The sequence below is a fragment of the Lucilia sericata genome, unplaced genomic scaffold (genome assembly GCF_015586225.1).
Source record: "Lucilia sericata isolate MDLA Ls3-8-SP2 unplaced genomic scaffold, ASM1558622v1 Contig000694F_arrow, whole genome shotgun sequence".
NCBI classification, from domain to species: domain Eukaryota; kingdom Metazoa; phylum Arthropoda; class Insecta; order Diptera; family Calliphoridae; genus Lucilia; species Lucilia sericata.
In genome coordinates this window covers 230,842-255,923 of record NW_023994697.1, presented here as the reverse complement: position 1 = coordinate 255,923, position 25,082 = coordinate 230,842, and the positions used below count along the sequence as shown (strand labels likewise).

Here is a 25,082-nt window from a genome sequence, read left to right as displayed (position 1 = left end):
GATACATAACTATTTATTTCCATTTCTTGGGGTCTTTGGTTAACTTTTAATCATGATAGAAAAGCAATTAAATTTAAATATTCATTTTATCATAAACTCCAACATGGGATGGTCGTCGCAGCTTGTTTAAAAAAATCATGTAAAAAGATAAAAATTTCATAAGAATAAATAATTATTTAAAGTTTGGAACAGTATATAAAAATATGCATATGTAACAATAAAATTGCTTGGTTTTTTATTAAATCATCAATCAAATTGAAAGAAATTAAACAACAACTGCTGCCTGTTGCTGCTACTGCTGTAATTTTAGTAGTCAAATGACGCTTTCAACAATCATTTATTAAAAACATTTTAACGATTTGTTTTTAAAAATGTTTGATTTATATGTTTACAGAAGATGTTTTGAGGTTGATAAAACGTGTAGACAAAGTCTATGTCTAAAGTATAGTTTCTTTTCCTCCTACAGTACTTATTGTTCCTGACTTGGTTACTTAAGGCCATGAAAGAAATTTCGCATAAAGTATAATTTTTGCGTAGTTTTTTTTTTTCATTGTATAAAGAAAATACACGACAACATTGTATGAAAATGTTGTAGATTTGCAAGAGATATCTTGGAAAAATTAATAAAAATTACTATGGATATCTACTACTTATACGAAAATAGAAACATCTTTTTTAATATATTGCAAGGGTCTTTAAGCTGAAAAGTAATGCTATCATACTCTTTATGTGACTGCTATTTTTAACTCTTGAAAGTGCTTAGTATTATTGATCACACTATTAGAAAACATTCTTCATGATACTTAGGAAACTCTAGCCTAGGTCTGATCTGAAGTCCAGTCTACAGTCTAGTCTATAATCTAGTCTATAGTCTAGTCTATAGTCCAGTCTATAGTCGAGTCTATAGTCTAGTCTATAGTCTAGTCTATAGTCTAGTCTATAGTCCAGTCTATAGTCTAGTTTATAGTCTTGTCTATAGTCTAGTCTATAGTCTAGTCTATAGTCTAGTCTATAGTCTAGTCTATAGTCTAGTCTATAGTCTAGTCTATAGTCTAGTCTATAGTCTAGTCTATAGTCTAGTCTATAGTCTAGTCTATAGTCTAGTCTATAGCCTAGTCTATAGTCTAGTCTATAGTCTAGTCTATAGTCTAGTCTATAGTCTAGTCTATAGTCTAGTCTATAGTCTTGTCTATAGTCTAGTCTATAGTCTAGTCTATAGTCTAGTCTATAGTCTAGTCTATAGTCTAGTCTATAGTCTAGTCTATAGGCTAGTCTATAGGCTAGTCTATAGTCTAGTCTATATTCTAGTCTATAGTCTAGTCTATAGTCTAGTCTATAGTCTAGTCTATAGTCTAGTCTATAGTCTAGTCTAGTCTATAGTCTAGTCTAGTCTAGTCTATAGTCTAGTCTATAGTCTAGTCTATAGTCTAGTCTATAGTCTAGTCTATAGTCTAGTCTATAGTCTAGTCTATAGTCTAGTCTATAGTCTAGTCTATAGTCTAGTCTATAGTCGTCTATAGTCTAGTCTATAGTCTAGTCTATAGTCTAGTCTATAGTCTAGTCTATAGTCTAGTCTATAGTCTAGTCTATAGTCTAGTCTATAGTCTAGTCTATAGTCTAGTCTATAGTCTAGTCTATAGTCTAGTCTATAGTCTAGTCTATAGTCTAGTCTATAGTCTAGTCTATAGTCTAGTCTATAGTCTAGTCTATAGTCTAGTCTATAGTCTAGTCTATAGTCTAGTCTATAGTCTAGTCTATAGTCTAGTCTATAGTCTAGTCTATAGTCTAGTCTATAGTCTAGTCTATAGTCTAGTCTATAGTCTAGTCTATAGTCTAGTCTATAGTCTAGTCTATAGTCTAGTCTATAGTCTAGTCTATAGTCTAGTCTATAGTCTAGTCTATAGTCTAGTCTATAGTCTAGTCTATAGTCTAGTCTATAGTCTAGTCTATAGTCTAGTCTAGTCTATAGTCTAGTCTATAGTCTAGTCTATAGTCTAGTCTATAGTCTAGTCTATAGTCTAGTCTATAGTCTAGTCTATAGTCTAGTCTATAGTCTAGTCTATAGTCTAGTCTATAGTCTAGTCTATAGTCTAGTCTATAGTCTAGTCTATAGTCTAGTCTATAGTCTAGTCTATAGTCTAGTCTATAGTCTAGTCTATAGTCTAATCTATAGTCTAATCTATAGTCTAGTCTATAGTCTAATCTATAGTCTAGTCTATAGTCTAGTCCATAGTCTAGTCTATAGTCTAGTCTATAGTCTAGTCTATAGTCTAGTCTATAGTCTAGTCTATAGTCTAGTCTATAGTCTAGTCTATAGTCTAGTCTATAGTCTAGTCTATAGTCTAGTCTATAGTCTAGTCTATAGTCTAGTCTATAGTCTAGTCTATAGTCTAGTCTAGTCTATAGTCTAGTCTAGTCTAGTCTATAGTCTAGTCTATAGTCTAGTCTAGAGTCTAGTCTATAGTCTAGTCTATAGTCTAGTCTATAGTCTAGTCTATAGTCTAGTCTATAGTCTAGTCTATAGTCTAGTCTATAGTCTAGTCTACAGTCTAGTCTATAGTCTAGTCTATAGTCTAGTCTATAGTCTAGTCTATAGTCTAGTCTATAGTCTAGTCTATAGTCTAGTCTATAGTCTAGTCTATAGTCTAGTCTATAGTCTAGTCTATAGTCTAGTCTATTGTCTAGTCTATAGTCTAGTCTATAGTCTAGTCTATAGTCTAGTCTATGGTCTCGTTCATAGTGTAGTTTATAATATATTTTAAAAGTTGGTTTGTAATCTAGTCTATACTGTAGCCCATAGTCCAATCTATAGTTAGGAATATTCTAGGTTATATTCTAGAATACAGTCAATTTAGGGCAACGATACCGTGTAGAGACTTTAAAAATGTTAACATTAAATGAATTAATTCCTTTAAAATCCAATCTTACTTAAATGGTTAAATAATAAATTTTTGTACACAAATACATATGTACATACATATGCACACATATATGTGTGCCATTATCATATTATTGTTTTTTTCTTCTACTCACCTTCCGCCATAAATATCTTGTGTCAATGGTGTACTCTCATCATCTGTAAAGTTGTCATCACTGTCGCCCGTACCCGGTGGGGCCAGAGGGCGATGTCTTATGTTAGACATCTCTCTCTATATCCCACGGTTACACACAAACACAACACACGATCACAAACAAACGGCCAAATCAGCCAAGTTACTGCTTAACTGGTAAAAAAAAGCGAATTCGTAAAATTACCAATTTTGTTGCTGTTGTTGGTATGGTTGAAAAATAATATATTAAAAATTCCAAACAAAAAATAGTTATTGGCTCTGCAAAGATATAAAAAGAAGAAGAAAGAAAAAAAAATAAAACATAAACAACTGCTTTTAAATGTACGAGAGTGATCAACACAGTGAGAGAAAAGAGTTATCAACAGTTTGTGGGATTGAGAGGTGGGCAGGAGGAGCTTAATATAAAATACATTAGGTTTAAAATAAAAATTATGGTATCGAATATGTAAATAAATAAACATTAAGAAAAATCAGAAAATAATTGAAAAAATAATATCTCAAGTTAAGTGTTGCAAGTCTAGTTTTTTTATTATTTCAGATTTTTTGCGACTTTTGGCTTTTGGTTCGCGTACCAACGCATTAAATTGCTTAAAGCTGTTGATAAACTGATTTTAAATTTATTATTACGAATATTTTTATTATACAATTGCTTTAGTTGCTGCTGGTGCTGGTTACCTTTGTTCAAATTCAGGTTCTTTTAGATTAAAAACCACTCAAAATAGAGTTCGTGTTCTTCTGTTTTGTCTGTTCGAAAAGTTTATCTTTTTAAGCTTTTGTGTAATATGGCTTAAAGTGAAAAAGTTGGTAATGTCATGCCATGGAGACGTTTGAATAACCGACTGTCTGTATGTCTGACTGCCTGGCTGGGTGTTATTTTAAAGCTTAACTTTTTGTTTTTGTTTTGCAGTTGTTGTTACCGTTGTGCCTTGCAACACGATACATTCCCTTTTTTTGTATTCAAGGACTTAATAGTTCTAGTGATTGAGTATTATTGCACCGAAAGCATGTTCACTTAATGCATTCATTTATAGAGGTTGATAGCACTATGGGGTAAACTAACTGACTGACTGGTTAAACCTTTGGCTGCTGTTGAACTCACACATAGAGTGCATGCAACAGAACACTATGGTGCCGATTGCTAAAGAATTTGCAATAAGTGTTTCACTGTCTTAACCACAACATTGATTGGTAGTTTAAAAGGTTGCATATTGGGATTTTATTGTTGAAACAAAAAGTCGAAAATTTGAATTTATGAAAAGTCCATTATTCGACTATTTAAAATTTTGAAATTGTTGACTTTTTGAACTTAATAATATCGGCTGTTTGCGACATTCCAACTTTCATGTACAATACATAATCGATTATTCGACTTTTTATCGTAAAAGTTAGTCGATTTATGGACTTTATTGAGAGAAAAAAAGTTGATTTTGTTGAACCCTAACCTTAATATTTTTTAACTTATAATTTTTTATACCCTACACCACTTTCATAATTATCGGGACCCAGTTGACCCCTATTTCAAGTGCTTCAAAGTAAAAGAAGATCAGAAAACTGTTATAATAAGAAAGTGACTTGCTTTTTATCGTTTATGCGTATTTTTCATCAAAAATCGCATAAATTAATTACAGATATTTTGTAATAAAACGTTTTTTATTTGAACCAATAAATCGGGTAATTGAACTTTAACGAGTTTAATGACTATTTTTACGCAAATTAGAACAAAATTCAAATAAAACCTGTTAGTTTGTTGATTCTGTACGTGAGCTTTAGACTCATCACTAACAGATTGATTTGTTGTAATATAATCTGGGTCATTGTGAAATTTCAAGATCCAAGATCTAGCTTTGTAATTTTGGGTGGAATGAATGCACAAATTCCTGAAGTGATCATTACTGACGCTGATCCATGTACAAGAATTCATTTACTCAGTATCTGAAATTATAGTCCGGCAATTTTCATATCACATTTCTCAACAATAAACTAAACCACACTGCAGGAATGAATTTAGTAGACCGAATACGATCTTCATCAATAAGCTTCATACACATAGGGGATACACTGCGGTAGGTCTGGTACTAAACACCCGAACATTATCGAACAAAGAGGAAACTTTATTAATAACACAAGCACAGGAATACAGAACATCCATCACGATTTAACCCAGATCACACAGATCTTTCGGACACATCCATAGGTATGTGGGTGAAGAAAATACCATACACTACTGCTTCACTCTACATCCTGCTCTAGTGACTCCATCCCCAACATATACAGATTCCGTAAATATGAATCCTGAAAAAATATGAAAAACTACTAACTAACTAACTAACTAACTAACTAACTAACTAACTAACTAACTAACTACTACTAACTAACTAACTAACTAACTAACTAACTAACTAACTAACTAACTAACTAACTAACTAACTAACTACCAACTAACTAACTATAACTACTAACTAACTAACTAACTAACTAACTACTAACTAACTAACTAACTACTAACTACTAACTAACTACTAACTAACTAACTAACTAACTAACTAACTAACTAACTAACTAACTACTAACTAACTACTAACTAACTAAACTAACTAACTAACTAACTACTAACTAACTAACTACTAACTAACTAACTAACTAACTACTAACTAACTAACTAACTAACAACTAACTAACTAACTAACTAACTAACTAACTAACTACTAACTAACTAACTAACTACTAACTAACTAACTAACTAACTAACTAACTACTACTAACTAACTACTACTAACTACTAACTAACTACTAACTACTAACTAACTAACTAACTAACTAACTAACTAACTAACTACTAACTAACTAACTACTACTAACTAACTAACTAACTAACTACTAACTAACTAACTAACTACTAACTAACTAACTAACTAACTAACTAACTAACTAACTAACTAACTAACTACTAACTAACTACTAACTAACTAACTAACTAACTAACTAACTAACTACTAACTAACTAACTAACTAACTAACTACTAACTAACACTACTAACTAACGAACTAACTACTAACTAACTAACTAACTAACTAACTAACTAACTACTAACTAACTACTACTACTAACTAACTAACTAACTAACTAACTAACTAACTAACTAACTAACTAACTAACTAACTACTAACTAACTACTAACTAACTAACTAACTACTAACTAACTAACTACTAACTAACTACTAACTAACTACTAACTAACTAACTAACTAACTAACTAACTAACTACTAACTACTAACTAACTACCTAACTAACTAACTAACTACTAACTAACTAACTAACTACTAACTAACTAACTACTAACTAACTAACTACTAACTAACTAACTAACTAACTAACTACTAACTAACTAACTACCTAACTAACTAACTAACTAACTAACTAACTATCTATCTAACTAACTAACTAACTAACTAACTAAACTTCTTACTGGAAGTAATGGCGACATACCAGTTCCATGAATACTAATCGAGTATCTGAAGTGCTTCTGTTTGCACTCGTTCTAGAACTTGTTTAAAAAATTTCTGGGCTTTTTTTTTCGTTTTGATTTAAAACATTAGAAATTATATATTTCTTGTTGAAAAACCCGTTATATGTATATTTCTGTTTGACATTTCTATAATACAGTTTAAAAACTTACATTTAATTAATTTCAATTTAATACACAAACAATTAATTATTTACTGCAAAAACAAACATTGTGTTGATGAATCATTTATGGTGGTTTCAATTCTTTTGTGGCTTTTCTTATTTAAAAGTCAATGATAAACAAGTCATTTGGGAATTCGTTGAAAAATTAAATAATGTAAAATAAACTAAAGTTTTCAAAATCCAGGCCGAATAGAGTATACCCTTTAGTTTAATTGGCAGTGTAAGGTAATGCTTGCGGTAGCCTAGAGGCTAAAGTTCCAACTTACAAAACCTTTAATTTTGAAATACCAGGTTCGATACCGGGTGAAGGAGGAGGTATTGAAGTTTCTAAAAAAAATTATTTTAATATTAAATTAAATATGTGTTTGATTCAAATTATTTAGTGTAAAGAAAAAATATTCTGTTCTATATAACGATATTGAATTGTTCATGGGATTTTCCTTTGACCTTTATGCTTTATTTTACTATTTTAGTTATTATTATGTAAACATTTTATAAAATTATAGATTTTAATTTTAAAATTACAATTATTAGATCTTGAATTTATTCTTTATTTTGTTCAAAGGTTTATTTTGTTAAAATATAAATAACATAAATTAAAAAATCTTGATATTTATGACACATGTACTATTTAGATTTTGCTGCTGGTGTGGTACCTCTGACTGCCTGGTATTGGCATTAATTAATAGTTTCAAATACAAATTGTAGTTTACCTTGAAAGTATGATTAGTTACTTTTCAGCATTTTTACTCTGTTTCAACTTTTTGCAAAAAATCATAAACTGGTCATTAAAGGGAGTGTTAGTAAGAGAAAAATATATAAAGAAAACTGAAAAATGATTAAAACTTAAACCGGAAAGGTTTTAGGTTTTAAAAAACAAAATATAATTCTAAATTTTCCTACCGGGTTACTGTTCCTATTAAGAGTATGATACAGATGTCTAGTATATGTATGTATGTATTTCATTCTATAGGGGATTGATGCATGCGCATCTGTTAATAACATCATTAAGGGTAGTTTTTCTAACATCGTACAATTCTCGTCAGTTGTAATGAAAAGCATCCCTTGTTAACCAAGTTACATGAAATTAATGAAAATTTGCGTTTTATATTAAACAAACGTTAGATGTTAAACACAAGGACCGTGTGGCCTAATGGATAAGGCGTCGGACTTCGAATCCGAAGATTGCAGGTTCGAGTCCTGTCACGGTCGAAGCTTAATTTTTTTTAAATTTTTTAAATTTTTAATTTAAAATGTTGCAAGAAATTTGTTTTGAAGTAGTAATGTTTGAACATACAGCAAATAAAATTTTATAAAATTTATTTATGTATGTTAATAGAAACACGTTATTTTTGTTTTATTTTTTTAAATTTAATTTATTTATATTTTTTTTTGTCTCTCTACCATCTTAATAAAATCTTTTGACGTTTTGCCTTTTAACAGCTTTTAGTTAAAATTATTATAAATTTTGTATTTGTTACGTTCTGTTGTTTATTGTTAAATGTCAAATGGTCACTCATTTTTTTTTGGTTATAATTTAACCGTGTTGTATAAAAACAACATTTGTTAAATTATTAAATTAACAATTAGCATCATTTGCTTAAACATTTATTTAAAATTTAAAACAATTTATGAAGAGTTTAAAAACATTTCAAAATTGTAATAATTTTAGGAAATTAAAATTTTTAAAAATTTTAAATTTTCTATAGAAAAAGCTTTCTAGTGAAACTCTTTTCTATATAAAAGCTTTATATGGCAACTGTATTCTAAAGAATAGCTTTCCCTCGAATGCTTTCTATAGAAAAAATTTGTAGAGAAAAGCTACATATCGCAACTTTTTTATAGAACGTTTTTCTGAAGCTTTTTCTATAGAAAAGCTTTCTATAGAAAAGCGTTCTATGGAAAGTTTCTCTATAGAAAAGCTTTCTTTGGAAGCTTTTTCCATATAAAAACTTACTATGAAAACTTTTTCATTAAAAACAAAACATTTTCTAACAGAACTTTTTCTATAGAAAAGCTTTCTATCGAAACTTTTTTCTATATAGAAAAGTTTCTATCGAAACTTTTTCTATATAGAAAAGCTTCTATCGAAACTTTTTCTATATAGAAAAGCTTTCTATCGAAACTTTCTCTATATAGAAAAGCTTTCTAACCTTTTTATATAGAAAAGCTTCTATCGAAACTTTTTCTATATAGAAAAGCTTTCTATCGAAACTTTTTCTATATAGAAAAGCTTTCTATCGAAACTTTTTCTATATAGAAAAGCTTTCTATCGAAACTTTTTCTATATAGAAAAGCTTTCTATCGAAACTTTTTCTATATAGAAAAGCTTTCTATCGAAACTTTTTCTATATAGAAAAGCTTTCTATCGAAACTTTTTCTATATAGAAAAGCTTTCTATCGAAACTTTTTCTATATAGAAAAGCTTTCTATCGAAACTTTTTCTATATAGAAAAGCTTTCTATCGAAACTTTTTCTATATAGAAAAGCTTTCTATCGAAACTTTTTCTATATAGAAAAGCTTTCTATCGAAACTTTTTCTATATAGAAAAGCTTTCTATCGAAACTTTTTTCTATATAGAAAAGCTTTCTATCGAAACTTTTTCTATATAGAAAAGCTTTCTATCGAAACTTTTTCTATATAGAAAAAGCTTTCTATCGAAACTTTTTCTATATAGAAAAGCTTTCTATCGAAACTTTTTCTATATAGAAAGCTTTCTATCTAAACTTTTTCTATATAGAAAAGCTTTCTATCGAAACTTTTTCTATATAGAAAAGCTTTCTATCGAAACTTTTTCTATATAGAAAAGCTTTCTATCAAAACTTTTCTATATAGAAAAGCTTTCTATCGAAACTTTTTCTATATAGAAAAGCTTTATAACGAAACTTTTTCTATAGAAAAGCTTTAACGAAACTTTTTCTATAGAAAAGCTTTATAACGAAACTTTTCCTATAGAAATGCTTTTTAACGAAACTTTTTCTATAGAAAAGCTTTCTAAAGAAACTTTTTCAATATAGAAAAGCTTTCTATCGAAACTTTTTCATTATAGAAAAGCTTTCTATCGAAACTTTCTATAGAAAAGCTTTCTATCGAAACTTTCTATAGAAAAGCTTTCTATCGAAACTTTCAATATAGAAAAGCTTTCTATCGAAACTTTCAATATAGAAAAGCTTTCTATCGAAACTTTTTCTATAGAAAAGCTTTCTAACGAAAATTGTTCTATAGTAAAGCTTTTTCTATAGAAAAGCTTTCTAACGAAACTTTATCTATAGAAAAGTTTTCTATCGAAACCTTTTTTTATAATTCTTTTATAGCATTTGGCGGAAACCTTTTTTATGCAAGCTGTCTTGTAAAACTTTTTCTATAAAAAAGCTTTCTATTGAAACTTTTTCTTTAGAAAATTTCTATTGAAACGTTTTCTATATATGTTTTCTATTGATTCTTTTTCGATAGAAAAGCTTTCTAGTGAATCTTTTTAAGAACAGCTTTTGATAGAACTTTCTATCGAAACTTTTTATATAGAACAACTTTTTGCTGAAACTGTTTTTTATAGAAAAGCTTTCTATCAAAACGTTTGCAATAGAAAAGCTTACTATTGAACTTTCTTCTAGCTATCACAAAATTTTCTAACGCTCGCTTTTTGTTAAATATTTGACTAATATGCCTTGGTGGTATTAAGATGTAGTTTTAAAATTAAACATTATTGAAATTGTTATAAAATTTTCAAACATAATACATAATTTTTTAAACATTAATATTAAAGCGTTAATAACGCCCATAATTTCTAAGTTTTGGCTTATAAATACTTTTATATTATAGCGATTTAAAAACAAAATTAACTTTCTAAAAAACTTAATATTGAACAACGATAATTTCAACACCAAAAAGGAATGGATAAATAATTTAAATTTAAAAAAATAACAATGAAATGAAATTTTTCAATTAAAATAAATGAATGTACAGACATTTGGTTACAAAAAGTACATTTATTTGAATTTTTAAATTAGACCAGGTGGGTGGAATTTTTGGACAATAGAAAAAAACACATACATAAATACAATATAAGATTTTTTTCGATAATTACAATAGATAACCATAAAATATATAACATTGACGTTACAACATCCATTATTAAATGTATTGAAAAAAAAAATTAAAATAATTTAAATAATAAAAGTCATTGGATTGAATGGCAATTTACTCTAAGAGTGTATGTTCATAAGCAGAGATCAGTAGACACATTTTTCTTATTCAAGGGTCAAACTGATTGGAAAACACCCTTTATTAAACAATTACGTCCAGTTATCTTGCTTCTTTATTAGTTGACATGTTCAAATATCATTTTGCTTAAAAACCAAGATCCGTCTGTCTTAAATAACGATTTCTGTCTTATTATTTTTCTTATAAAATTGCTATAAAATCCAACAATTGTCGCATTTCAAGTTAAAAATTCAATGAGTAGTTTTGTTTTATGTTCATTAAAAAAAACTATTTTTCCTGTTTAAATACATGAAACCGGTTCACATTTTTTGTGTGTTATTTTACCGCAAATTTTATATATTCAAGCAATGTCTTTGTCTTCGAATAGTTTTTTTTTGTTGATAAAAGTAATCAAAGTAAAAATAAAAATTAAAATAAAACTAAATGAAATAGGAATTATAAACTATTTGTTTGTTTCCTTAAAAAAGAGATTCTGTGTGAAACATACTATGCTAATAGAATTTTTAATTAGTTTTTGTGGCAAGAATTATAAGAAAGATGCCATAATTAGTATTCGTTAGTGGTAGAGTAGTACTTTATAAAGTTGTTAATCTTTAGTTTCGTGGTAACATGATCTTTGATGAAGGAAAAGAAAAAAGACATTTGAAATAAAGCATTAAAATTTCCTTAAATACTTCCTATTCCGGTAGAAGTCCGGCTATACAGGACACTTTTTTAGGAGCAATTTTATACGGAAGAAGAGCCCCCCCAGAGACCAAAGTATACATCTACATATTTATAAAGGATTCAGCATCGCTAAATCCGATTTGAACTGGTTTATGAGCTATCGTGTTCTAAAAACTAAAAACCCCGTTTTTAGCATATTTGAGACCTTATAAAAGTGCGAAGTCCGAGTCCAATCTTACGACTTTATAATGAAGGTTTAACCTCTAGAACTGAACAAAAACTGAACTAGAATTGAACTAGAACTGAACTAGAATTGAACTAGAACTGACTAGAGCTGAACTAGAACTGAACTAGAACTGAACTAGAACTGAACTAGAACTGAACTAGAACTGAACTAGAACTGAACTAGAACTGAACTAGAACTGAACTAGAACTGAACTAGAACTAGACTGAACTAGAACTGAACTAGAACTGAACTAGAACTGAACTAGAACTGAACTAGAACTGAACTAGAACTGAACTAGAACTGAACTAGAACTGAACTAGAACTGAACTAACTGAACTGAACTAGAGACTAGAAACTGAACTAGAACTGAACTAGAACTGAACTAGAACTGAACTAGAACTGAACTAGAACTGAACTAGAACTGAACTAGAACTGACTAGAACTGAACTAGAACTGAACTAGAACTGAACTAGAACTGAACTAGAACTGAAACTGAACTGAACTAGAAACGAACTAGAATCTGAACTAGAACTGAACTAGAACTGAACTAGACTGAACTAGAACTGAACTAGAACTGAACTAGAACCTGAACTAGAACTGAACTAGAACTGAACTAGAACTGAACTAGAACTGAACTAGAACTGAACTAGAACTGAACTATGAACTGAACTAGAACTGAACTAGACTGAACTAGAACTGAACTAGAACTGACCTAGAACTGAACTAGAACTGAACTAGAACTGAACTAGAACTGAACTAGAACTGAACTAGAACTGAACTAGAACTGAAACTAGAACTGAACTAGAACGGAACTAGAACTGAACTAGAACTGAACTAGAACTGAACTAGAACTGAAACTAGAAACTGAACTAGAACTGAACTAGAACCTAGAACTGAACTAGAAACTGCATAGAACGAACAGAACTGAACTAGAAACGGAACTAGAACTGAAACTAGACCTGTGAACTAGCACTGAAACTAGAACTGAACTAGACCTGAACTAGAACTGAATCTAGAACTGAACTAGACTGACTAGAACTGCACTAGGAACTGACACTAGAACTGAACTGATCATGAAACTAGAAACTGAACTAGAACTGAACTAGAACTGAACTAGAAACTGACTAGAACTGAAACTAGAACTGAAACTAGAACGAACAGAACTGAAACTAGAACTGAACTAGAAACTGAACTAGAACTGAACTAGAAACTGAAACTAGAACTGAACTAGAACTGAACTAGAACTGAACTAGAACTGAACTAGAACTGAACTAGAACTGAACTAGAACTGAACTAGAACTAAACTAGAACTGAACTAGAACTGAACTAGAACTGAACTAGAACTAAACTAGAACTGAACTAGAACTGAACTAGAACTGAACTAGAACTGAACTAGAACTGAACTAGAACTGAACTAGAACTGAACTAGAACTGAACTAGAACTAAACTAGAACTGAACTAGAACTGAACTAGAACTGAACTAGAACTGAACTAGAACTGAACTAGAACTGAACTAGAACTAAACTAGAACTGAACTAGAACTAAACTAGAACTGAACTAGAACTGAACTAGAACTAAACTAGAACTGAACTAGAACTGAACTAGAACTGAACTAGAACTAAACTAGAACTGAACTAGAACTGAACTAGAACTGAACTAGAACTGAACTAGAACTGAACTAGAACTGAACTAGAACTGAACTAGAACTGAACTAGAACTAAACTAGAACTGAACTAGAACTGAACTAGAACTGAACTAGAACTGAACTAGAACTGAACTGAACTGAACTAGAACTGAACTAGAACTGAACTAGAACTGAACTAGAACTGAACTAGAACTGAACTAGAACTGAACTAGAACTGAACTAGAACTGAACTAGAACTGAAACTAGAACTGAACTAGAACTGAACTAGAACTGAACTAGAACTGAACTAGAACTGAACTAGAACTGAACTAGAACTGAACTAGAACTGAACTAGACAACTGAACTAGAACTGAACTAGAACGAACTAGAACTGAACTAGAACTGAACTAGAACTGACTAGAACTGAACTAGAACTGAACTAGAACTGAACTAGAACTGAACTAGAACTGAACTAGAACTGAACTAGAACTGAACTAGAACTGAACTAGAACTGAACTAGAACTGAACTAGAACTGAACTAGAACTGAACTAGAAACTGAACTAGAACTGAACTAGAACTGAACTAGAACTGAACTAGAACTGAACTAGAACTGAACTAGAACTGAACTAGAACTGAACTAGAACTGAACTAGAACTGAACTAGAACTGAACTAGAACTGAACTAGAACTGAACTAGAACTGAAATAGACTGAAATAGAACTGAACTGGAACTCTGTTTTTTAGTCACATTTGAGACCTTTTTAAAAGTGGTAAGATACCTTTATATATAAAATCCGTTATGTTGTCCGAAAGTCCAATTTGTCGACTATAAAATAAAGGTTTAACCTCATTCTTCTACGAGATATCTTAAATTTAAGCTTGAAACAACTATAGATCTCCAAAATATTCATTTATTTTTTGGCAAAAACTGCATAGAAAGAAGCACAGTGGGGCAGAATGAAAATTTTTGGAAATAAATCTGGCATATTTAAAGGGCTAGTTTAAAAATGGACCTGACAAAGGCACCAGCGACCGCTATATGGAAGCTTAAAGTAGGCTCTAGCACTCGGCTAGATCTTAAAAAAACTTAGTTTTGGAAACCTAGACGTGTTCAATCTTCATTCCTAACGTATTTTCCCAGCCGCGAGATAATGCAGAACCTATGGGCAAAATTACACTTTTTCTTTTTTGAAATTATAAATTCAAGATACATTGAAAATTTTAACAGCTTTTAACAATTTGTTTATAATAACTTAACGGTAGTTAGGGATGGAAGACTCTATATGATGAAAAATAAAAATAAAAATTTTATTAAAAAGATTTAAATTAAATATGTTACTTTTACTTGCTTTTAATTAATTTATTATTATATTTTTTAAATTTATAAATATTTTCTGCTCTACTTTTAGTTATTTTTAAAACTTTTTTGCAATATTTTGTTAAACTAACAACAATCATTTATTTTGGAATGCAACAACGTATTACTTCATGAAACTCGAAACCCAATTTTGAATCAATAAACTATAATTGTTATAAATTAATTAAAGCATACAGGCGAAACCAACAAAGCGGGGGAATTGAATTGGTTTAAATAATACCATAGAAACTAAAATTATTTTAGACGTCATCCAAACTAAACAAGAAATTTAAACAAGCTAAAAACTAAATTTTACAATGAAACTTATGAAAGAAACTATAAAAGTGAAAGTAAAACTAAAAAAAAAAACCAAATAAAACTTATACAAGCAAAGAAAAACTAGCAACCAAACTGAAAAAGAGCTTAAATAAAAAGTTTTTTCTATTCAAAAAAGCATTAAAGCGCAACAAAGAAATAAAGCGAAAAAAAGAAAAAAGCGAATGTTGAACTATTACCACAAACTAAAGCGCACACGCTCTTAAGATATTTGAAAACAACTGGATGGACAGACAGACATACTAACTACTAGTACTACTAAGCTATTTATTTGAATTGACCAAGCGAGCATTAAATCTACAAAAAAAAATATATATATATATAAAATTTATTCTACCGCTTTTTTTGTATTTGTTAATAAAACATGAAACAAAAGCTGCAATAACAACAAGAAAACAATTTTAACTTAATGTTGTTTTCAATTCAGTTTCATTTTTTTTTTTTTTCTTTCTTAAATTTTAAACACGAGAACACCAGTATGAGTGTGCTAAAATTATTTCATTAAAAGTCTTTGTTTAAAAGTGAGACCAGTTTCATTTAGACTTGTATTTAAAATAATGAAAAACAAAACTGGCTAACTGACCGACCAACTGACCAAACACTAATCATACAAAGAAACTGAAAACTTGCCAAATACTTTATATTTTTTGTTGTTTTGTATATTATAATAATTATTTTAATCTATGGTGGGTTTATATATATATTGTAAGTATTAAAACTGGCTTTATTTTTGAACTCGTATCCGCCGTAGAGTAGAATTGTATGCAAAATGTTAAGTTTACAAAACTTGTTTCACAATTTTTGTTTTATTTGTTTAATTTATTTTTTTAGAATAATATTTTTAAATAATTTTTTCCTTAGGAATATAACTCTGTTGTTATAGGTAGCTTATTTTTTGTTAACAATTATTATATATCCTCATTTGAGAAACCGTTATTTTAAACTTGTTTTTTTGTTTAATTTAAAATGCAATTTAATTTTTTAATTGTGATAATTTCTAGAAAATACTACACAAACCTTAGAAAGCCTACCTTACTTGAAAGTTTGTTTCTTAAGTCTTTTGTTTTAGTCTAGGCATGATAAGTAATGTTGGTAAGTAATTTATATTAAAAGTAGAGCTACATTTAATTAGACAAGTTTTAAATAGAATTTCTAGAATTTTAGTTTATTGAGTTTGTTTTTCTAAAAAGTTTTAATAACAATTTCACTTTTTGTGCTAATGAACTATAACCTAGACAACTATATATTATAGGTTTGTGCTAACGTTTGTAATTCTTAGAAATATTGGTCCTACACTCAACAGTTAAAGTCCGATCAGCTCAAAAATAATTGCTGAGTCGATTTAGCTATCTTCGTTCTTATGTCTGAAAATAATTAAAAACCAGAACTGAGCTAGAGCTGAATTAGAAATAAACTAGAACTGAACTAAAACTGAACTAGAACTGAACTAGAACTGAACTAGAACTAAACTAGAACTGAGCTAGAACTAAACTAAAACTAAACTAGAACTGAACTAGAACTGAACTAGAATTGAACTAGAACTGAACTAGAACTGAACTAGAACTGAACTAGAACTGAACTAGAACTGAACTAGAACTGAACTAGAACTGAACTAGAACTGAACTAGAAACTGAACTAGAACTGAACTAGAACTGAACTAGAACTGAACTAGAACTGAACTAGAACTGAACTGAACTAGAACTGAACTAGAACTGAACTAGAGCTGAACTAGAACTGAACTAGAACTGAACTAGAACAGAACTAGAACTGAACTAGAACTAGAACTGAACTAGAACTGAACTAGAACTGAACTAGAACTGAACTAGAACTGAACTAGAACTGAACTAGAACTGAACTAGAACTGAACTAGAACTGAACTAGAACTGAACTAGAACTGAAATAGAACTGAACTAGAACTGAACTAGAACTGAACTAGAACTGAACTAGAACTGAACTAGAACTGAACTGGAACTGAACTAGAACTGAACTAGAACTGAACTAGAACTGAACTAGAACCTGAACTAGAACTGAACTAGAACTGAAACTAGAACTGAACTAGAACTGAACTAGAACTGAACTAGAACTGAACTAGAACTGAACTAGAACTGAACTAGAACTCAACTGAACTAGAACTGAACTAGAACTGAACTAGAACTGAACTAGAACTGAACTAGAACTGAACTAGAACTGAACTAGAACTGAACTAGAACTGAACTAGAACTGAACTAGAACTGAACTAGAACTGAACTAGAACTGAACTAGAACTGAACTAGAACTGAACTAGAACTGAACTAGAACTGAACTAGAACTGAACTAGAAACTGAACTAGAACTGAACTAGAACTGAACTAGAACTGAACTAGAACTGAACTAGAACTGAACTAGAACTGAACTAGAACTGAACTAGAACTGAACTAGAACTGAACTAGAAACTGAACTAGAACTGAACTAGAACTGAACTAGAACTGAACTAGAACTGAACTAGAACTGAACTAGAACTGAACTAGAACTGAACTAGAACTGAACTAGAACTAGAACTAGAACTGAACTAGAACTGAACTAGAACTGAACTAGAACTGAACTAGAACTGAACTAGAACTGAACTAGAACTGAACTAGAACTGAACTAGAACTGAACTAGAACTGAACTAGAACTGAACTAGAACTGAACTAGAACTGAACTAGAACTGAACTAGAACTGAACTAGAACTGAACTAGAACTGAACTAGAACTGAACTACAACTGGGTAAAAAATTTATAAGGGGAACTTATTGGTACTTTTTTAGTACTTATCATCTTATATGTTAAGAATTCACAAAAGGGATTTTATGATACTTTTTCGTTTTTCTAAAGGTACTTATTAAGTTTTGTTTAATATGTGCCATAATAATGAGAGCAGCAAAGCACACTGGTTACAGCTATTCATACTTCAGCTTTTAAGTTGAAGTCTAAAGCTAGTTTTTAACATACAACTAAATAGTTCACAATATCTGTCGTAAACTTTTATTGCAAATGTATCAGAAAATACCATAAATAAAGGACAGATGTCAAATGAAGACTAAAAATAGCACAAAAGTTTCATAAAAATGTAATAATAAAAAAAATATGCTGGTAGTTATATTGAAAGTAGGAAATAACTATAAATGCCACTTACAACATGGTAAAACAACAAAAAAATATATATTTCTTACTTAGGCCTCCTTAAGTTAAAAAAATAACGATACAACCGTTAACCAGACAAACCGGAAAGTTGCAAAAAAAAAAAAAAAAATGAAAAAATACTGTTAAACATAAAGATATTGATTGTCATTTAAAATTATTGTTATAATCCACGCCTCAATCAAATAACGAGACATAAATAATATTTGCAATATAAAATATTTTAAAGGTTACAAAAATATTTTTATTATTTGTAATCAATTTTAAATAAATATTTTATTAGCAGTTAAACTTACCTTAAGGGAAATGACTAATTTTCTTGTTCCAAAATTCTTTTGGGATTTTATTTCTTTGCTTTCAGCAAAAAATCCTTTGTTGCAGTTTAAAAAACGCTAAAATAATAACCATTAAAATGGAATTTAAAGCAATTTTTCTTTAAAGAAATTTTGTTGTCTTTTCTGATAATTTATGTTATTAAAACCATGATGACGTTGGGGGGAATTGATAATGATGTGTCATAGTGTTTAAAAGAAGTTGTAGAGGATTGATTGAAGGTTTTACTTTATTAATGCTCAAAATTTATTATAATTTTTTTTAAAGGTCTTGAAAGTAATGACTCAGTTTGCTTGTTTTAAAGGGAAATACCAAGTTAAAGAAAATAATTTATATTTACAAATATTTATAAATATTTGTAGAAGGTATTTGGAATTATTTAATAGTTTATTTACTTTTTGTATATAAACAATTGATTAAATAAGTCAAGTCATTTTACTTAATGATTTTAAAACACTTTCAATTTTGTTCAAGGTTTTCGTATTTGCAAATCAATAGAAATTATTTATTACTAAAAAATAACAACAAATTTATTAACGAACCTTTAAAAGTTGAAGTTTATTTATAAATTTACATTAAAGTAACTGTAAAAAGACCTAAATATAATAATAAATCTATAAAAACAAATAACAAATTTACAGCAATTTTTGTCAAAATTCTTTAAGTATCTCTCTGTTATGCAAATTAAATTGAGTAATTGAAAAATTTGCTCAATTTTTATTGTTAACTGTATAATTTTTATTGCTAACTGTTTAACAACTTTACTCTGTACTTTAAAAGAAAGAGAGAACTTTTTTAAAGCTCTTTAGAGATAGAGAGTCTTTGTCTTTTAATAAAATGTCATTTAAGAAAAAGAGCAACAACAACAACACGCAGTGTAATAAATTTTGTACAAAAAGTGTGTTAATTCTGTTTAAAACATTTTATAAATGTAAAAAAAGAACTTATAACTGTGTGTGTGTATAAAAACAACTCACGTATTGATTTGGTAATGGCAACACAAAAGACTTAAGTCACAAACTTTATTTAATATGGCAGAGGAAGAGAAAATTAGTTTGAATTGTAATTTAAAATAAAATGTAACAATAGTTTTTTGTTGATTTTAGAAATTTCAAACTATTTCTCTAAAGAAAGAGTTTTTTAAAAATTATTGTATATAGGCAACAGTTGAATGTTTTAACTACCTACCTACCTACCTACCTACCTACTACTAACTAACTAACTAACTACTAACTAACTACTAACTAACTAACTAACTACTAACTAACTAACTAACTAACTAACTAACTAACTAACTAACTAACTAACTAACTACTAACTAACTAACTAACGACTAACTAACTAACTAACTAACTAACTAACTAACTAACTAACTAACTACTAACTAACTAACTAACTAACTAACTAACTAACTAACTAACTAACTAACTAACTAACTAACTAACTAACTACTAACTAACTAACTAACTAACTAACTAACTAACTAACTAACTAACTAACTACTAACTAACTAACTAACTAACTAACTACTAACTAACTAACTAACTAACTAACTAACTAAACTAACTAACTAACTAACTACTAACTAACTACTACTAACTAACTAACTAACTAACTACTAACTAACTAACTAACTAACTAACTAACTAACTAACTAACTAACTAACTAACTAACTACTAACTAACTAACTAACTAACTAACTAACTAACTAACTAACTAACTAACTACTAACTAACTAACTAACTACTAACTACTAACTAACTAACTACTAACTAACTAACTAACTAACTAACTAACTAACTAACTAACTACTCTAACTAACTAACTAACTAACTAACTAACTAACTAACTAACTAACTAACTAACTAACTACTAACTAACTAACTAACTAACTAACTACTAACTAACTAACTAACTAACTAACTAACTAACTAACTACTAACTAACTAACTAACTACTAACTAACTAACTAACTAACTAACTAACTAACTAACTAACTCTAACTAACTAACTAACTAACTAACTACACTAACTAACTAACTAACTAACTAACTAACTAACTACTAACTAACTACTAACTAACTAACTACTACTAACTAACTACTAACTAACTAACTAACTAACTAACTAACTAACTACTAACTAACTACTAACTAACTAACTAACTAACTAACTAACTAAACTAACTAACTAACTAACTAACTACTAACTAACTAACTAACTAACTAACTAACTAACTAACTAACTAACTAACTACTAACTAACTAACTAACTTAACTACTAACTAACTAACTAACTACTAACTAACTAACTAACTAACTAACTAACTACTAACTAACTAACTACTAACTAACTAACTAAGTAACTAACTACTAACTAACTAACTAACTAACTAACTAACTAACTAACTAACTAACTAACTAACTAACTAACTAACTATCTATCTATCTATCTATCTATCTATCTATCTATCTATCTATCTATCCCTATCTATCTATCTAACTAACTAACATACTAAAGTTGTTATAATTAAATTAGTAGTTTTTAAATTGTTGTGTTTCATTATAGTATTAGTAAGTACATTATTATTTTTATTAATATTCTACAGTTCATTATAATAACTAACCACCCTTTTAAGCCAAGGAGATCAAGTTTAATATTTTATTTATTTTTTTTTTTGTGCTATTGGTTTGAATCATTCTTCAGCTGGTTTTCTTGAAAGAAAAAATATAAAACATAGCTACAACATGTATATATTAATTTACCTGTTTTTTTTTCTACGATTTCAAGTTTAGGAATATTTGGTTTAAATGTCATTTTTAGATGCTGCTGCTATTGTTGTTTAAAAAATTAAAACTAAAAGCGAAACTTAATGGCCAAAAGTTATTATATATTTATGTATCAAAAATAAAAAACGAGTTACATAAAAAAGATAATGACGCACAAATAAATACTTAAAAACTTATGTCAATTTGATTTTGAATTGCAAATTTTAAGATAAATTTTGATAGATTTTTGTATAATATTAGGGTTTTTTTTCTTTAAAATATGAATTTTAATTGGTTTATATGTGGGCAAACAATCTCGAAAACCTTATGTGATGGCGAAATTCCAACGTCAATAATTTAGGAATGTATACTTCAGTATCTGGGGTTTCAACTTTTGTTTTTTCAAATTTAGTCGGCTTGTAAATTTTTTTTTGAAAAGTTGAACTTTTAGCCTAAAACTGCAAATTCAAAAAGCATAGTTTTGAAAGTTCTCGATTTGAATTAAATTACACAACCAAATCTCTGAAACTTTAACTGCTACAAGTTCAGAACTTATAGTTTTGAAATTTTAAAGAAATATCAACAAAAATAATCTCTGCTGTCAAATGGTCTGATGGAATGTCAAAAGCAAAAAAGAAACGTTTTCAAACTAAAAGCGAAACTATTTTTTTTTTTTTTTTTTTTTGATTAGACCAAAAAGAAAATAAGAAACAAAAGAAATAAATAAATAAACTTTCACATAATTTGAAAATCTTTTGTAATATTTTGGTCAAAAATTGTTGTTAATATCAAAAAAACTAAAGGTTGTTGTTGTTGTTGCAGTGATTTATTTAATACGGTTGAATAATTAACGGTTCAAGAAAAGAAACGTAACGAAAAATACGAATATTTAACCAAAAAAAATTCAGCAAATAAAGAGAAAAAAAAATTTGCTCTTTTACTTAAAAAATTTATACTTAAACCTTTTTCTTTAAATCAAAACTCTCTCTTTTCAACACTCAGAGAGTTCCCAAAACGATTTAAACACCATGAAAATTATAAAATCATAAATTTTATTTAAATAAAAAAAAAAACAACAATAATTATAAAAACAAAATTTTTAGCAGTTTTAAAAACACTTTTAGTTTCACTTTTGTTTAAAATAATTTTAATTTAATTAAAAATTTTAGTTTTCAACTTAATCTTCTTTAAGTTGTTAATTTTTTTCTACAAATTTCTTCATTTAAACTCTGTCGTGGCTTAATTTTTTATTTCTTTTTCTTATAATTTTTTTTTTATCAAAAACTTGTTTATTATTTAAACCAAATTTGAAATTTCATTGTTGTTTTTGTTTATTTAGTTTTACACTTTTTTTATAATTTTGAATACTACTTTTTGCTGTTGGTATTGGGTTACTTAAAAATTCCTCTCACTTGTCGTGTGCATAACAATCACAAAAAAAGAATTACCAACAATCACACATGTTTAATATTAAGTAGTAGTACTCTACTCACTTTAGAAATATTTATACACTCTCACTCACGTTTTATTGTTATGATCTTTTTTATTTTAGCCACTTTTTATTTTTTTTACCCACCGTTTCTTAACCGTTTTGTTTAAAATCGCGTTTTCTTCGATTTCGACGTCTTGTCGAGTTCGTTGTCTTCAGCAAACTGAATTGAAGTCTTTCGTTTTTTCTTGTTCGAAGCTCTGCAAACCAAGTCTGGCTTTTGAAAAAAATCAATTTTGGTTTTTTAATTTCTTGTTGTTGTTATTATTTATTGTACTGCTAGTGTAGCTTGTATCTGTGTATGTCTTAGTCGGTCCGTACGTCTTACTTCCCTATGTGTGCGTTTGGTTATATAGTTTATTGGAGTTTCTGAATTTCGTTGCATTTCTGGAGAACCGATTACTTTTGTTTCTTGCTTTGAGTCATACTTTCGATCTTGAGAAGCTGTTTTAGTCATACATTTTGTGGTACCATTTTGTGGTAGTATGTTATTGTCTTTAATTACTATTAATTACTATTGTATAATTTGTTTGTAAAATATGGATTTAACGGAGATAATTAAGTTACCGATTTATAAATAGAACTGAACTAGAACTGAACTCGAACTGAACTAGAACTGAACTAGAACTGAACTAGAACTGAACAGAACGAACTGAACTGAACTAGAACTGAAACTAGAAGGAACTAGAACGAAACTAACTAGAACTGAACTAGAACTGAACTAAACTGAACTAGAACTGAACTAGAACTGAACTAGAACTGAACTAGAACTGAACTAGAACTGAACTAGAACTGAACTAGAACTGAACTAGAACTGAACTAGAACTGAACTAGAACTGAACTAGAACTGAACTAGAACTGAACTAGAACTGAACTAGAACTGAACTAGAACTGAACTAGAACTGAACTAGAACTGAACTAGAACTGAACTAGAACTGAACTAGAACTGAACTAGAACTGAACTAGAACTGAACTAGAACTGAACTAGAACTGAACTAGAACTGAACTAGAACTGAACTAGAACTGAACTAGAACTGAACTAGAACTGAACTAGAACTGAACTAGAACTGAACTAGAACTGAACTAGAACTGAACTAGAACTGAACTAGAACTGAACTAGAACTGAACTAGAACTGAACTAGAACTGAACTAGAACTGAACTAGAACTGAACTAGAACTGAACTAGAACTGAACTAGAACTGAACTAGAACTGAACTAGAACTGAACTAGAAAACTGAATAGAACTGAACTAGAACTGAACTAGAACTGAACTAGAACTGAACTAGAACTGAACTAGAACTGAACTAGAACTGAACTAGAACTGAACTAGAACTGAACTAGAACTGAACTAGAACTGAACTAGAACTGAACTAGAACGAACTAGAACTGACTAGAACTGAACTAGAACTGAACTAGAACTGAACTAGAACTGAACTAGAACTGAACTAGAACTGAACTAGAACTGAACTAGAACTGAACTAGAACTGAACTAGAACTGAACTAGAACTGAACTAGAACTGAACTAGAACTGAACTAGAACTGAACTAGAACTGAACTAGAACTGAACTAGAACTGAACTAGAACTGAACTAGAACTGAACTAGAACTGAACTAGAACTGAACTAGAACTGAACTAGAACTGAACTAGAACTGAACTAGAACTGAACTAGAACTGAACTAGAACTGAACTAGAACTGAACTAGAACTGAACTAGAACTGAACTAGAACTGAACTAGAACTGAACTAGAACTGAACTAGAACTGAACTAGAACTGAACTAGAACTGAACTAGAACTGAACTAGAACTGAACTAGAACTGAACTAGAACTGAACTAGAACTGAACTAGAACTGAACTAGAACTGAACTAGAACTGAACTAGAACTGAACTAGAACTGAACTAGAACTGAACTAGTAGAACTGAACTAGAACTGAACTAGAACTGAACTAGAACTGAACTAGAACTGAACTAGAACTGAACTAGAACTGAACTAGAACTGAACTAGAACTGAACTAGAACTGAACTAGAACTGAACTAGAACTGAACTAGAACTGAACTGAACTAGAACTGAACTGAAACTAGAACTGAACTATAACTATAACTGAACTAGAACTGAACTACAACTAGTTCTCGATTTTCCACAAAG

The 25,082-nt window shown here is 29.1% G+C and overlaps 1 long non-coding RNA gene and 1 other non-coding gene across 3 annotated transcripts; one reads left to right on the top strand and one right to left on the bottom strand.

The window, feature by feature from the left end:
• Window positions 1–3,039: 3,039 nt before the first annotated feature.
• LOC119607430 lies at window positions 3,040–23,098 on the bottom strand. Of its 2 annotated transcripts, none has more exons than XR_005231728.1 (3): window positions 22,944–23,098; window positions 18,645–18,740; window positions 3,040–3,329 (listed from the first exon to the last, which is right to left on the bottom strand). It is a non-coding gene; the product is annotated as an uncharacterized LOC119607430 (long non-coding RNA). The 2 variants fall into 2 exon arrangements; XR_005231729.1 differs by having other exon boundaries at window positions 22,973–23,098.
• Trnar-ucg lies at window positions 7,900–7,972 on the top strand. Its single transcript has one exon. It is a non-coding gene; the product is annotated as a tRNA-Arg (tRNA).
• Window positions 23,099–25,082: the final 1,984 nt, after the last annotated feature.